The sequence below is a fragment of the Neophocaena asiaeorientalis genome, unplaced genomic scaffold, assembly GCF_003031525.2.
Source record: "Neophocaena asiaeorientalis asiaeorientalis breed wild unplaced genomic scaffold, Neophocaena_asiaeorientalis_V1.1 scaffold81, whole genome shotgun sequence".
Taxonomy (NCBI): domain Eukaryota; kingdom Metazoa; phylum Chordata; class Mammalia; order Artiodactyla; family Phocoenidae; genus Neophocaena; species Neophocaena asiaeorientalis.
In genome coordinates this window covers 3708281-3722424 of record NW_020171990.1, presented here as the reverse complement: position 1 = coordinate 3722424, position 14144 = coordinate 3708281, and positions in this window count along the sequence as shown.

Genomic DNA, 14144 nt, shown 5'->3' with positions numbered 1-14144 from the left:
AGTGACACTGAGCTATCTGGATATTCTCCAATTTGTGCATTCTGAAATACATATACCCCTGTGATAGAATTGCTATCTTTATTCAATATAGTCTTGAGGAAATTGAATATCCCCTGCTTCCATTATTTCTTCTATCCTGTGTGCTGTCTCCCTATTTCTTTCTAACTCACCCACCAACAAATACAGTGATACACACATGCACACACACACACAAACACACACCATAATTCTTCACAATTCCTTAAATTATTCCAGACATTCTTCCAGGCAATGCTTTGTTTTTTGGATTTGTCGCTTTGGCACTCCAGCACAAAGTTCACATCCTGGATCATGCCATCTATTTATTAGTGGATGACTGGGCAGGCACCCAGTAAAGCTGAGCAGCTTCAGTATCATTAGTGGGATGATGGTACTTCAGCTCCTTTTCCGTTCATTCCTCTTTAGTTTACTATCAGTGCCACTGAGCTTAATGAGCCCAACTGCCTGCTCACGCATTAAAAAGAAGTGCATTGTGCCACAGGAAAAAATGCTATGTTCTACTTTCTACAGCAGACACTTTAACGCACATAATGTAGGAAAGGAAGCATGAGAATATTTGTGTCATGGGGAGATGTTAATAAAACCATTTGTGACTTTCAGGTACAGAATGTACTGATTTGTAACTGTATGCATTCATCATAATATAAAATCATTGAGTACTATTAGTACTAGCTACTGCAATACTTTGGTACCAGTTATATTAGTACTAATATACTAATTACTAATAAACTGTCAGAAGTGACCATAATGTAGCATGTTATTAGAGAATATTACCTAGATCTTGCATTTGAATCCTTATTTCACATCATATCTGGTATTTTAAGTAAAGTAGATATTGACCTAGAAGTAAAAGCATACCCATACTGCTGAAACTACTAAAAAACCTAATTGTAAAATCAAAATGTTCTTTTTCTGCACAAAAAGAATATCTAAAAATTTTATTATTTTGGACCTAAAAGTCATAATACTGCTCTTAAATAAAGGAGTGCTCACATACCTAATGTGGCTAAAAATGTTACATTAAGTGAAATGGCAGGTGCTCTGAAATTTGGCCCCATATTTTTTGGTATTGAAGTCACTCTGAAATGTCAAATCACTATGACATGGTTTTACTGAACTTAGTTTGCAAACACCTCCAACAATTAAACTAATTCATTTTATTCACTTGCATCTTAGTGAGAGGGACGCGGGAGAAAAGCCACTCAAGATTGTCATTCTCATCGACTGTGTGTTCACCTAATTCAGCTCTGCTGCACACGCTGGAAATGGACACTTGAATCACAGGTGATTTTTGAAGAGAGAGGCAGGCCTTGGAAGAGTATGGGTTTTTGATAGCATCCACAACAAAGGAAGCACAAGGCAGCTTTCAGAGGGAGAAGGCAGAAAATGGGAAAGATAAAGTGAAACTGTCTGGCAATCGTACTTCATTCTTTGAGTAAACATATTTTTATCTGCATTTTCTCACCAAGAAATGCACTGCACAGTGTTTATGAGTTTTTCCCAACATTTAGAACCTCTTAAAAGCGGTCAGGTCTCTTCCTTATGAAAGCTGTGATTTTCCTACAATAATTTTCTATAATTGTGCCAAAGAGCTAAAAATAAAAATGACGTAAGCATTTTCACCACAGTGAGAATCACAAGCGCAACTGTAGAACTGAGTCATCATCTTCATGTTTCAGGAGGATAGATCCAGGTTAGGAAATTCACTGTGATGATTGCCTTGCTCCTGCCTGTGCTGGTTGAGATATAAAGTATATGGTATGGTTATCAATAACTGCTAGGAATTCTGGCCATAATTGAGTTGAAAGCTGTAAAGTACTATTGTACTGAGAAAGTAAATCTGGTAAGAACTGTAACAGGCTGAGGTTTACTGAGAAAGTTCTGATTGCCGTACAGGCTGAGTACCTCTGATCTGGGGTCAAGGCTGCACAAAGCAGTTACAGAATTTACCGAGTCTTATTTAAACTAAACATATATATAGCTCTCTCCATTTTATTTATCTTCATCATGCAGCAGAACATAATTTTTTGGTTTATCATGAAACTTCTCTCTGTTCCATCCTTTAAGTCATTCATCATGCTTCTCAAGGTCACAAGAGAGCCTCAGAGAGGAAATATTTGTGTTGATTGATTGGTTCTGTGATGCTTTGCCTACCGGTGCTGCTAAATGAGTCTTGTATTTTCAGTGAAGTGACTAAAGGGTGGGGAAAGAGTGCCTGGAGAATCCTGTTAACAAGATGCATAAAGCATGCTGTTCCTTGGAGATCCTGATTCCTTGCATCCCCAGCCCCTTGTCCCTTATTCCCTGATGAAAATGAGAACTTTGCCCTCTAGTCACTACTACAAGGAGATTAGACACCCTCTGATTCTGGAATTAAAACATTCAGCAGTGTAGGAGTCAACATAAGAAACTCTCTTTTTTTCTGCCACTATACAGTTTCATTCTAAGAAGCAAAACTCACTCCTGAGATGATTTTCACCATAACAATGTACATCTTGTTGAAAGAATAGTACAATTGCTTCAATTCTATGAAGCTAGAATAGTGTGTCTGATATAGAATTTGGTTAGATGAGTGTATTGATTTTAATCAAGTATGTTCCTCTAGGTTCCAGCTCCTTGCTTTTCTTAACAATTTAGTAAATAGAAAGATATGCAAGCAAACATTTTGTCTATAGCAGCTAGGCTCTCTGTTTTGTATTTCTAGGCAGAGACCTGATATCATGAATATATTAAGTTTACTTATTATCATGTCACTAAAGAAAGATGTTAGATGATCCATACATGAAAGAGAAAAGGATCAATTTCCTATGGGGTTATAATCTCACTTTTCCCTTTCTCTATGGAATCATGATCTTACTGCTCTCATTCTACACCAATGGTGACATTTTTCACTGCTGTATTTTTTTTAATGTCAAGTTTATTGAGCACATATTCAAACAATTTGCATGTAGTGAAAGTCACCCTTTTAGGAGTAGAGTTCTATGAGTTCTGACAAATACACACAGTATGGACTCTGACTAGGATACCCTTCACATTCTCCTCAGCTTGACTAAATTTTAGACAGTCTTCTTTCTGATTCTAGGCCCTGACCTCCCTTTTCTTAGAGCATTTACTTGAAAAAAGAAACATAAACAACTTACAATTATAAAAGATCTCTCTGCCCTTTTGAAATAAAAGTCTCCCCTCTCTTGCCAGTTTTACAGCTCAGGAATGTCTTTTTTTGAAATATACTCATCAAGAAAGATAAGTCCATCCTTACCTCCTAGTTTCTGCATGGGGGAGGAGTCTAACTTTTATAAGTACTAAGGCCAAAAACAGATGGCCTGATCACTTTGAACAACTTCCCATTTCAAATCCCCCCATCTTTTCCCACTAGCTCACCCCAGTGCTTAAAACTCTCCCACATTTTTTCTAAAATAGTTGAGTTCCATCTCTCTCCCCTATTTCAATAGTCTTGAACAAACTCTCCTTTGCCTATTTAACTCCATTCAGTGAAATTCTTTCCTTGAAAAACCACAACTATAGTCAAGTTATAGACTATAGTTGATCCATAAAACTACAGTCTATATCACTCCAAAAACTTCCTCTGAGCCTCTTTGTAGTTAATACCCTCCCTTCAAGCCCCAGCTCCTATCAACCACTGATCTGAGTTCTGTCACTATAGCTTTGCTTTTTCTGGAATGTCATAGAAATTAAATTATACAGTATTTGCCTTTTATGTCTTTTTTCCCACTTATCACGATACTACTGAGATTCATCCATGCTATTACATGTATTAGTTGTTTCTTCCATTCATTGCTGCATAGTATTACATTGTATACTACCTCAATTTGTTTATCTATGTTTTCAATCCACATTTAGAATTCAAATTTGAATATCCTTATTGTATTGTATCAACATTTGTATTACTTAAGATGATACACATCATATTCTGCTTTCTAGATACATTCTGAATCAAGATTAAACTCACACTCAGCCAAACATTCTTGTTTTTCCTTCACATCTTGAGTGGAGGTTTTCCATGGTCTCAACTGGAAAACTTCTTATGTAATAACTGTGCCAATAAGCAAATAAACAAACCAGCCATCACTTTGAAAACAATACTAAATCTCCTGTAGAATTTTGGTAAAATGCACAGCTACAAATTGCTTAAAATTAAATATCAATATGAGATTTCCTGAAATTTTATTCTATCCATTTGTTTTAAATAGATATTATGTCCTAAATACTCATCCAAATCAAACTTGAGATAATTACTCCAGAAATTGCACTTTAAAGCAGCTTGGCTTCAATTATATGGAAATAATTATACATCAATAGGATAAGAGTATTAGATGGTAATGGCTATGAGATCAATCTGAAAAATTATAAACCTCTTCTCTAAAGTATGTGTTTAAAAAATGTCTTTTTGCTAGATGTGGGCTAAACTCACAAACTGCTATCTTTTAAATGCATGAACTTCATTATTTAAGAATTCATTATCAAACTTACATGCAATATGGCTTTCTTTGATGGGGTGAGCTGCTTTTTAATCTTTAACTGACACAGTGGAATTATTTGGGAGGGTATGATTTCTGGACACCAGGAACTTCCACCTTCTGCAGCTACAGAGTAGACTCTTAAAGGAAAGTTTGAAAGTAGTGATAATCCCTTCACTTTTATTCCAATTTTAAGATGCAAACATGTAGAGTGGTATATTGAAAAATTAAAATATATTTTAAAATATTAGTTAATGAATTTTCCCTCTATTCTCATATTATCCTATAAACCTAATTGACTAGTTTTTAAATATTACTGGTCAATCTGAACTACTAACATTTAATATAGATAAATGGTAGTTGACTTTCACATAATATACTTCTGACCAATATAAAATTTTAGCAATTTTTGTATGTTCAAATTCAAACTTGTACATTACTTGAAGAAGAAGGTGGAGTTGCCTGCCATCCAAAATTTAGCTCTATTTCTGTCATCTTTCACTGTATAGTAGTATTTCTGCAATTATTTCAGCATATCACTGTGTTGAGGCTTTATTAATTTGTAGATAGAAACTAAAAAAATATTATTTTGATCTTATTTTTTAAAAATTCTTAGCAGAAATGGAAAAAAAGAAGTCATCATATTTGTGATAAGGTAATACATCTCCTTTAAAAACAGACACATTAGAATGGGCAACAATGGCAAACGCAGTAAGAAATTAATCTCAATGAGAAATCCTTCAAGGTTTTGTTTTTGAATGGATGTTCATTTTAAGAATATGCTAGACATATATCATTAAAGATTTTTGTCCAAAAAGCAAGGTGGAATTGGAAATTTTAAAAAATACTTTTACTTTTCTGATAACAAGTGTGTAGATAATACACTCACACAGGCACACCTTTGACATCACATCCTTTTTGTTTTATTTTCTAACATGCATGTTATTTAACAACAGAGGTCGTAAATTTCAAGAGTCTTGATTTTAACATTAGAAAATTGAATTTAGCATACAGTATCATTTATGATCTAGACCAGTGTTTATCAAAATGAGTTACATGGAATATAATAATTAATAGGTTTTCTTTGAATATGATTTTATAATCAAATTATTTTACCAGTGAATGGGTTAAATATCAATATATGTTTGTGTATGCTTGAGTGTTTATACTACATTTCTATGTAAAATGGGTTGCTTATGGTTTAAGGGCAAAAGTTTGAAAGCCACTGATAAAAAGTAGCTCACCCTTCATACCACTTATTTATCTGGAATGCTTCAAAAAGATTTTGATTTTATTAACTGAATTAACAACTTTTGGGGGAGGAATCTCCTATGCTCTGGTTTATAGTTCAACAAAGGAAGGCATAGAGAGGTAATTGACTTGCACACTGTCACATAGCAAATAAGGGGCTGTGGCAGGATTCAAATTCAGAAAATCTAGATCTATAGCTTGTACTCTTAGCCACTACTCTAATGCTTCTGACAAAGATGGTGGCAGACCCAGATTTGAGACCAGCAACCAGACTCACAGAATAATACAACACTCTTTCACTTCAGTGGTTTTCTCTCTTAAATCCCAACCTTAGGTCAGAGCTTATTGATGTATGTCTCTTGGGTCATTTGTCCCATAAGATTTCCTTTGCAAAAAGGGTGGGTAAACTGAAAGAGTTTAAAAAGTTCTCCCCTCAATAACTCCTCTTGGTGATTTATGGTAGGATTAATGTATAAATGCACTTAACCAAGTTAAAGTAAATGAATCTATTCATATTTATTAATACACTTGAAATAAAAGTGAAATAATACTTAACTAGTTTATATGCCATACAAACTAATATATTTTTCTCTTCTATTTTCTTCTCTTATTCTCTTTGTCTCTTTATTTTATGCTGTTCTAACCTATTTATTCAATTCTATACCACTTATTCTATTAAGAAAAAGCTGGTTGTGATCGAGACTGCAAAACATTAATTTATCTATATGACATATATACTTATCATCACTTAAACTCTGCCTTTAGCTCCCTTGTCCACCTTCCATATAAAACCCATTAGATACTTCATAAAATTTGAATTTTTTTTCCCCAAATTTCAGATTTAGACTCTATGCCTGACCTGCTGAATATGGATCTCATCGTGGTCTTGACTTCAGAATCAATCTCTCTCTCTCATTCATAACATGCTGTGGACACTGAATGATCTTCTAAATTTCCAATAATTCCAAAATTGAAGAAATAAATGACATTTAAAAAGAAGGTCTCTGCTTAATATATTCTTTTTGAAGATTTAATCTGTATTTAATATGTGCAACACAGACACATACAAACACACACTTATATTCTGGCATACATTCATTGTTTGTTTGAAGTATTTAGAGAAAAAAGATGTCTAGGTAACTCTTCCTCAATAATTAGATTGATTCTATACTGTTTCTATTTTAAAATAAACTTTACCAGTTTAAATCTCAAAATTATATAAAATTAAAATAAAAGCTAAAATTAAGTCAAAGTTGAGAATATGTAGTTTATATTATCTGTATTATTTCTATATTTATTTGGCATAGATAAGTGTATCTCAAGCCTTTAAACAGGTAAAGCATCCTTATATCTATATTCAGAATTGTATGTACTATAGAACAAAAAAAGAAGTCTAGCTGTAATTTCACAACCATTTCTCCCAGAATTTGGTGACACATCAAACTATATCTCCTAAGTCCTCTGAAATAATCATTATATGTGTCTATAGAGTATAATAGTGATATTTATAAAATATAAATATACAAATCCAGTGCAAACATCCAAAAATCCACTTCAAGCTTGAAATATCTTTTTTTTTTAAATAAATTTATTTATTTATTTTTGGCTGCATTGGGTCCCTGCTACTGCAAGGCTGGCCCCCTCCAGCTGTTGCAAGTAGGGGCCACCCCCCATCACAGTGTGCAGGCCTCTCACTGTGGTGGTCTCCCTTGCTGTGGAGCACGGGCTCAACAGTTGTGGCTCACGGGGCTCTAGAGCACAGGCTCAGCAGCTGCAGCAAACCGTCCCAGCCACTCCACGGCATGTGGGATCCTCCCGGACCAGGGATCGAACCTGTGTCCCCTGCATTGGCAGGTGGACCCCCAACCACTGTGCCACCAGGGAAACCCTGAAATATCTTTCATTATGATAATTTCTGTAGATTATATCATGATTTAGAGCATATTTATAAATCCTATAATGCATAATTAAACTTGTTTTATAAAATATTAGGTATCCTTTATAAAAACCATTATTCTTGGTGGATGTTTGGAAATTAGAATGAGGATTTTATAATATGAAATGCTTTTATGAAAAAAATATTTATTTAATTTAATTAGTTGATATGCACTCCTAACAATAAATATTTTGACTTTTTATTAGATTTCCAAATCCTTTGAAGAGTAGTTAAAAAGTGATCTCATAGTTGATAATCATCAATGAGTGAAAAAGAATTTTATTCATTGTTAATTCATTATAAGTACTCTTTTCTAAAAAAAAGTTATCAGTTCTTATTTTTCTATCTTTCCCATTTCTATCCTCTTGTCCCATGTGTTTGTATTACTTTTACTCCTCCTAATATGTCTTCAATATCTTGAGATATCCAATAAATTATTTATGGTCATGTACTCTTATAGGAGTTTAAATATGGAGCTTTCTGGCAGGCATAGGTATCCAGAGATGTGCAGAACCTTCTGAAAACTCCACACATCCCTGTTATTCCATAAGCAAATGCTTGACCTATATTAATCACAAGAACATGCAATTTCAGTTGATTTAAAAAGTACTATAAGGCAGCTATATTTTTCTCTCATTCTCACAGTCTGACATCATTTATTGTCATTTTATGTGTGGCTTCCATTCTGATCTAAGAGAGGTTGAGTTACACCTTTTATATTCTACATTTTGTTTTTTGTTTGTTATATCTTCCGGATCTTTCAGTGGAAGCTACTATGGTTGTCACTTGTTTGAATGGCTCTTCCCCTCTCTCTTTGTACACTCCATTCTCTCCACGAACAGCTGCATCACAGCTGTCATTTGGAATGGCAAAGATGTCTGGCTGATACACCTATGCCTGTGGCACACAGAGTGTCTTCAAAACACTGGGCCACAAGTGTGAGCTGGGCCACAGAAAAGTTTGGTGCTGTCCTTCAAGCCTGTGACCACTGCTGACACCATCATCAAATCTGTCAAATGCAACTCTTCCTGTGAATCAAAACTAGCCTACTTATTTTGTGGTGAAGAAAGAATTGGCAGAACATGTTTAATAAGAAATAAAAGAAAGTGATAACCATCATCTATACAGGGTTAAGTAATTGAAAAAGATATTGAGCTGGTGGAAATTTTGGTAACTGATTTATATCTGTTGCTGGAATACAAGGAATCCAACTGAAAGCATCTCCATAAGTTTCCAGTAGAGAAAATTTATAAGGCCACCCATGTTTTTCAAGTATATTTATTTATCCTCTGGAAAATACTAATGTGTGATTTCTTTAACAATAAGGGTCTATTAATTAATATATATAAAATCAGATTTGCACATCCACATAGAAATGCAACCCTACATCAGATTTATTATATAAAATAATTATATATATTCATCTACAGTATACATACAGTTATTATACATAAAATCTGTTTATAAAATCCAGATCTATAAGAATGTATGCAAATTTGCATATCTGAGTTTAAAATAAAGTCTCTAGAACTTTTAAAGCCAACTATATGGAAAATACACTGAGAAATAGTGTATAGTCGCTGTTCTTATTAACTAAAAATGTACGTAGATATCACACTAAGAATGTGAAGTTTGATAGCTACTGTCCTCCTGAATTTCAAACCAAGATGAGGTCTTAATAGTGGAGTCAGGAAAGTACTGTGAATTGAGAAGAGAAATAACCAGTGGAGCTTTACTCAAACCTATCATGCCTTCTCCTAACATCAGACCTTCACACGTGCACACTACTTGAGAAATATTTTCATTTTTTCACCACCTCAGGGTATCCCATTCCTGATAATTTACCAAGTAGACTCCCTCAAGTCTTATATTAATGTTATATTTTTCCTTTACTGGCTTAAATTGCTCCTGTTACATGCTCTTCTTGAATCTTGAATGTATTTAGCACTGCTTGCAATTGATGGTAACTTATTGAATATAAGAGTGTATCCCCCTGGACTGTAATGTATGAGACACAAAAGAACCATGTTTGCCTGCTCAGCATGATGTACTTAACATATAACATAATTGTATCTCTGGTATATTTACAAGGTAAATATTTTGGACGGAAGAAAGGAAGGAAAGAAGGGAGGGAAGGAAAAGGCCAATAAGGGGAAGATGGATAATTTGTTTCTTCTCTAAAGAATAGTCTCAATCTCATGTTTGTGGGCAAGAAACAGAGGAAGGAATATCTATCACCCAATCCATGTTTATACGCCTCAGGGGATGGATGCATTTGTGGCCTCATTTAAAAAAATTAAATCAAGCCACATCAGAATGCACAGGTAAGTAGTATAGAGTTGGTCAGATGTGTGTATTATTATATTTACCTACAACTCTAATGCCTTCTAAATTTTTCAAACATAGTTTAATGGTATAAAAATTTACATTTTCTAGAAAATATTATTATACAGAGGCATTAAAGATGAGTGTATGCGGCATCTATATACTACTGTACTATACATTCTTTGAATTCTTGGTAATTTGTTTCAAATTTATATATGCTTAGTTAGAAGCTAATAAGGGCTTAACAAATATTTTTACTGAGGTATTTAGGGAAAATTCAACTTTATATAATATAAATTGCACATGACAGATATATATCAAGCAGAGTTTCTCACCAGTTATTATAAATATTACTAAATAATGTTTAGAATGGTGGTCAGCAATTGCCTCGTTATTTGTTAGGAATTGTTTGCAAGGCCAATCTCACATGAAATGGCACATAGGAACTTCGAGTTTTCTCATTTGGACATGTGAGAACTTAACTCTAATTGCAATCCATGATGTGCACTTTTTGTTATTTCGCTCAAGTGCAGATTTAAGATTCTTAATGAGAAAAGGATGAAAAGGGGAATATGTTCTTATTTAGTGAGTGGCCCAGGCTGCCATCCAGCATGCTTTCTCTACTGTTTGTTAGATATGCAAAGTTTCACAGTAAGTGACTGAAGTGTAACATAGTTTTTATCATTTTTATTAATTTATTGCACTTTGGAGAGTAATTCTACATGTTACTGAAAATATATATTTTTTTAATATTAGGAATTATTCCCAAAATACATATATATGGCGGACGGAGCGCAGGGAGAGGACTGGGGTTGGAGGCTTGAACATAGCTTGAAGGGGTTAGTGCACCACGGCTAGCCGAGAGGGAGTCCTACACACTTCAGACCTAGAGACACATACAGACTGAAAGTAAGGGGATGGAAAAAGATATTCCATGCAAATGGAAACCAAAAGAAAGCTGGAATACCAATCCTCATATCAGACAAAAGAGACTTTAAAATAAGGACTATTAAAAGAGACAAAGAAAGTTGAGTCATGGACATATACACACTAACAAACGTAGTAAAGTAGATAGCTAGTGGGCAGCTGCCGCATGGGACAGGGATATTGACTCGGTGCTTTGTGGCAACCTGGAGGGGTGGGATAGGGAAAGTGGGAGGGAGGGAGACACAAGAGGGAAGACATATGGGAACATGTATATGTATAACTGATTCACTTTGTTATGGGGCAGAAACTAACACACCATTGTAAACAATTATACCCCAATAAAGATGTTAAAAAAAAAATGCGGTATATATATATAATGGAATACTATAAAAAAATACATATATATGTAAAGTATATGATGTGTGTATGCATATATATATCTGTGTATATATGTATGTATATGTGTGCTATACATATATATTTTCTTATACACATATATCTCTTTAAATATTTTTTTTTTTATCTTTTGGGTTTTAGGAAAGGTTGTTCTTACAAAGAAATCAAATAAAAGTAAACTGGCTTGTGAATTTAGTACCATTAGTGAAAATCAATTAATTGAAATAACCTTTGTTACCTCCAAATATTACTTTAAAAATCACTAAATGGCTTACCTATTAATTATTTTCATTTAAAAACTAATATCAGGTTGGCAGATTCAAGATGGTGGAGGAGTAGGAGGACGTGGAGTTCATCTCTCTCCATCAGGAATACATCTATAGATGTAATAATTCTAACAGAACACCAGCTCTAAACTAACAGAAGACCTTGGACACTGGAAAGGACTATAAAGATCCCTGCACAACTGGGTAGGACAGAAAAAAGAAGGGAGGAGGAGAGGAAGCAGGACAGGACCTGCACCCAGGGGTGGGGGAACTGAAGCAGAGAAGAGATTCCCGAATTCTGGGAAACCCCCTCTCCAATGGGCAAATCGATTGGGATAGAAGGGAAGCATCTGAGGAGGAAGGTGAAGCTGGCCAATCTGTAGCAGATGGGACAGAGTGAGAAATACACAGATGGTCTGTACTGAGGCCTTGTGAGCCCGGGACTGGGACATGTGTTCACAGGTGTGTAAGGGGGCTGGGAGCTGGAGCATGGGGATTGGAGAGCATGCCCAGAGTGAGAACTGATGTTGGCTGTGGGGAGACAGACTGAGGGGATGGGAGGGAGGAAATTCACAGCAGGAAATGCCTATGGAGGAAGACTGGACTGTCATGGAAGCAGGGCACTACTGCTGAGTCACATGCAAGGGGAGGAGCCACTATTGTAACCTCTCTCTCCCCACATGCTGGCACTGGCTGCCGAGCAATAAAACAATCCCCCTCAGAGCTGGCCCTCATGCACCTTATGCTGGGCGTCAGAAAAGACCCTCACTAGGGCCATATCTCTTGTGCCTGTGGCTGCCAGCTTCCCTCCAAGTTTCACACTGCCAGGGCTCCCATGATCAAAGCAGTCATACCACCTCTGCATCCTGGCCTCACTGGGGCAGACCTAAAAGCTCCAAGGTGGCCTCAGGACCAGACTCCTGTGGATGGACCACATGCAGAAGTGGGGATAAAACCAAAGCTGGACCCCAAGGATGGGGTGACTAAGGAAGAAGACTGAAAATCTTTCCATCAGCTGTACAAGCTACAGATTAAATCCCCATGATCAGCTAGGTAGGCCCTGTGTCCATGGAATATCTGAGTAGACAATGAGTGTCCCCCCAAATAAAAACTGTCTAGCTCTGGCAGCTGTGACTTTGGGAGCAAGCACAAGCAGGCATTGGGCCAGATCAGAGTCTGAGTGGTGCCCACAGGGCCCACAGTGGGTCCAGAGACCAGTGCAGAGACAGAGGAAGGCCTCTTGGGGAGGCAGAGGTAGCCTGTGGCTCATGGTGTGTGCAAGGACACTTACAGTAGAGACCCCAGGGAAATATAATTATTACTATTAATTTTATTATATTTTGATTCTTTCTGTTGTTGGTTCTGTCCTTTTCTTGGATTTTTTTACTGCTTTTATTTTTTGTTTGTTTGTTTGCTGTCATTTTAGTTTTTTTATTTTTTTATTTTTATTTTTTTTTATTTAGTCTTTTGGGATCTCAGTGTTTTAGAACATATTTTTATTTTAATATTTTAAAAATATATTTCTATTTTTACTTTGCTTTTCTGTTGTTCTGTGTTCTTTTCCCTTATTTTCTTCTTCTTTTTCTTTAATATATTTTAAATTATTTTTATATTTCCATTTCTACTTTGCTGTTCTGTTGTCCCGTGTTTTTTCTCCTTTTACATTATTTTATTATTATTTTTCTTAAATCAATTTTATCAGTTTGTTCTGTTTCTTTGCTTTATTCTTCAAATGGCACACTGCTTTGGCTTTGTTTTTAAGTTTTTTTTTTTTACTTTTAATCCTAACTATTTGATTTTGTTGTTTGAGTTCTTCTATTTCTCTGGTTGTTCTCTTAGTTTCTGTTTTTGTTTCTTTTACATGTGTGTGTTTCCTTGTTTCTGTTTTTGTTTGTTGGATTTTGTTTTTACCATTTCTCTGGGGTTCTGTTTGTCTTTTTTTTTCTTTAATATATTTTCTATTTTATTTTTTTCTACTTCTACATTGTTTTTCTGTTGTTCTGTTTTCTTTCCCCTTACTCTTTTTCTTTTCTTTTCTTTTCTTTTTTTAAAATCCTTTTTGTTGGTTCGTTTTGTTTCTTTGCTTCATTCTTCAGTTGGCACTCTGCTTTGGTTTTGTGTTTTTGTCAGTTTTCCTTTTAATTGTTTCATTTTGTTCTTGGGTTCTTTTGTTTGTCTGGTTGTTCTCTTGCTTTTTCATTTATTTGGTTCTGTTTTTGTTTCTTTTGTGTTTGTGCATGTCTTCTGTTTCTGTTTTTGTTTGTTTGATTTTACTTTTTACCATCTGTCTGGGGTTTTGTTAGCCTTTTTCTTTTTCTTAATCCTCTCTATTGCTGGGGCAAGAAACTTTCGGGGTCATGGTTGCTCAACCGGAAGTTGGCCTGAGGCTCTGGGGTGGGAGGATTGAGTCCAGGACGTTGAAACACTAGAGAATTCCCAGCCCCAGGGAAGATTAATCAACAAGAGCTCACACAGAGGTCTCTATCTGAATCCAAAACATGGCTCCACCCAACTGACAGAAGCTTC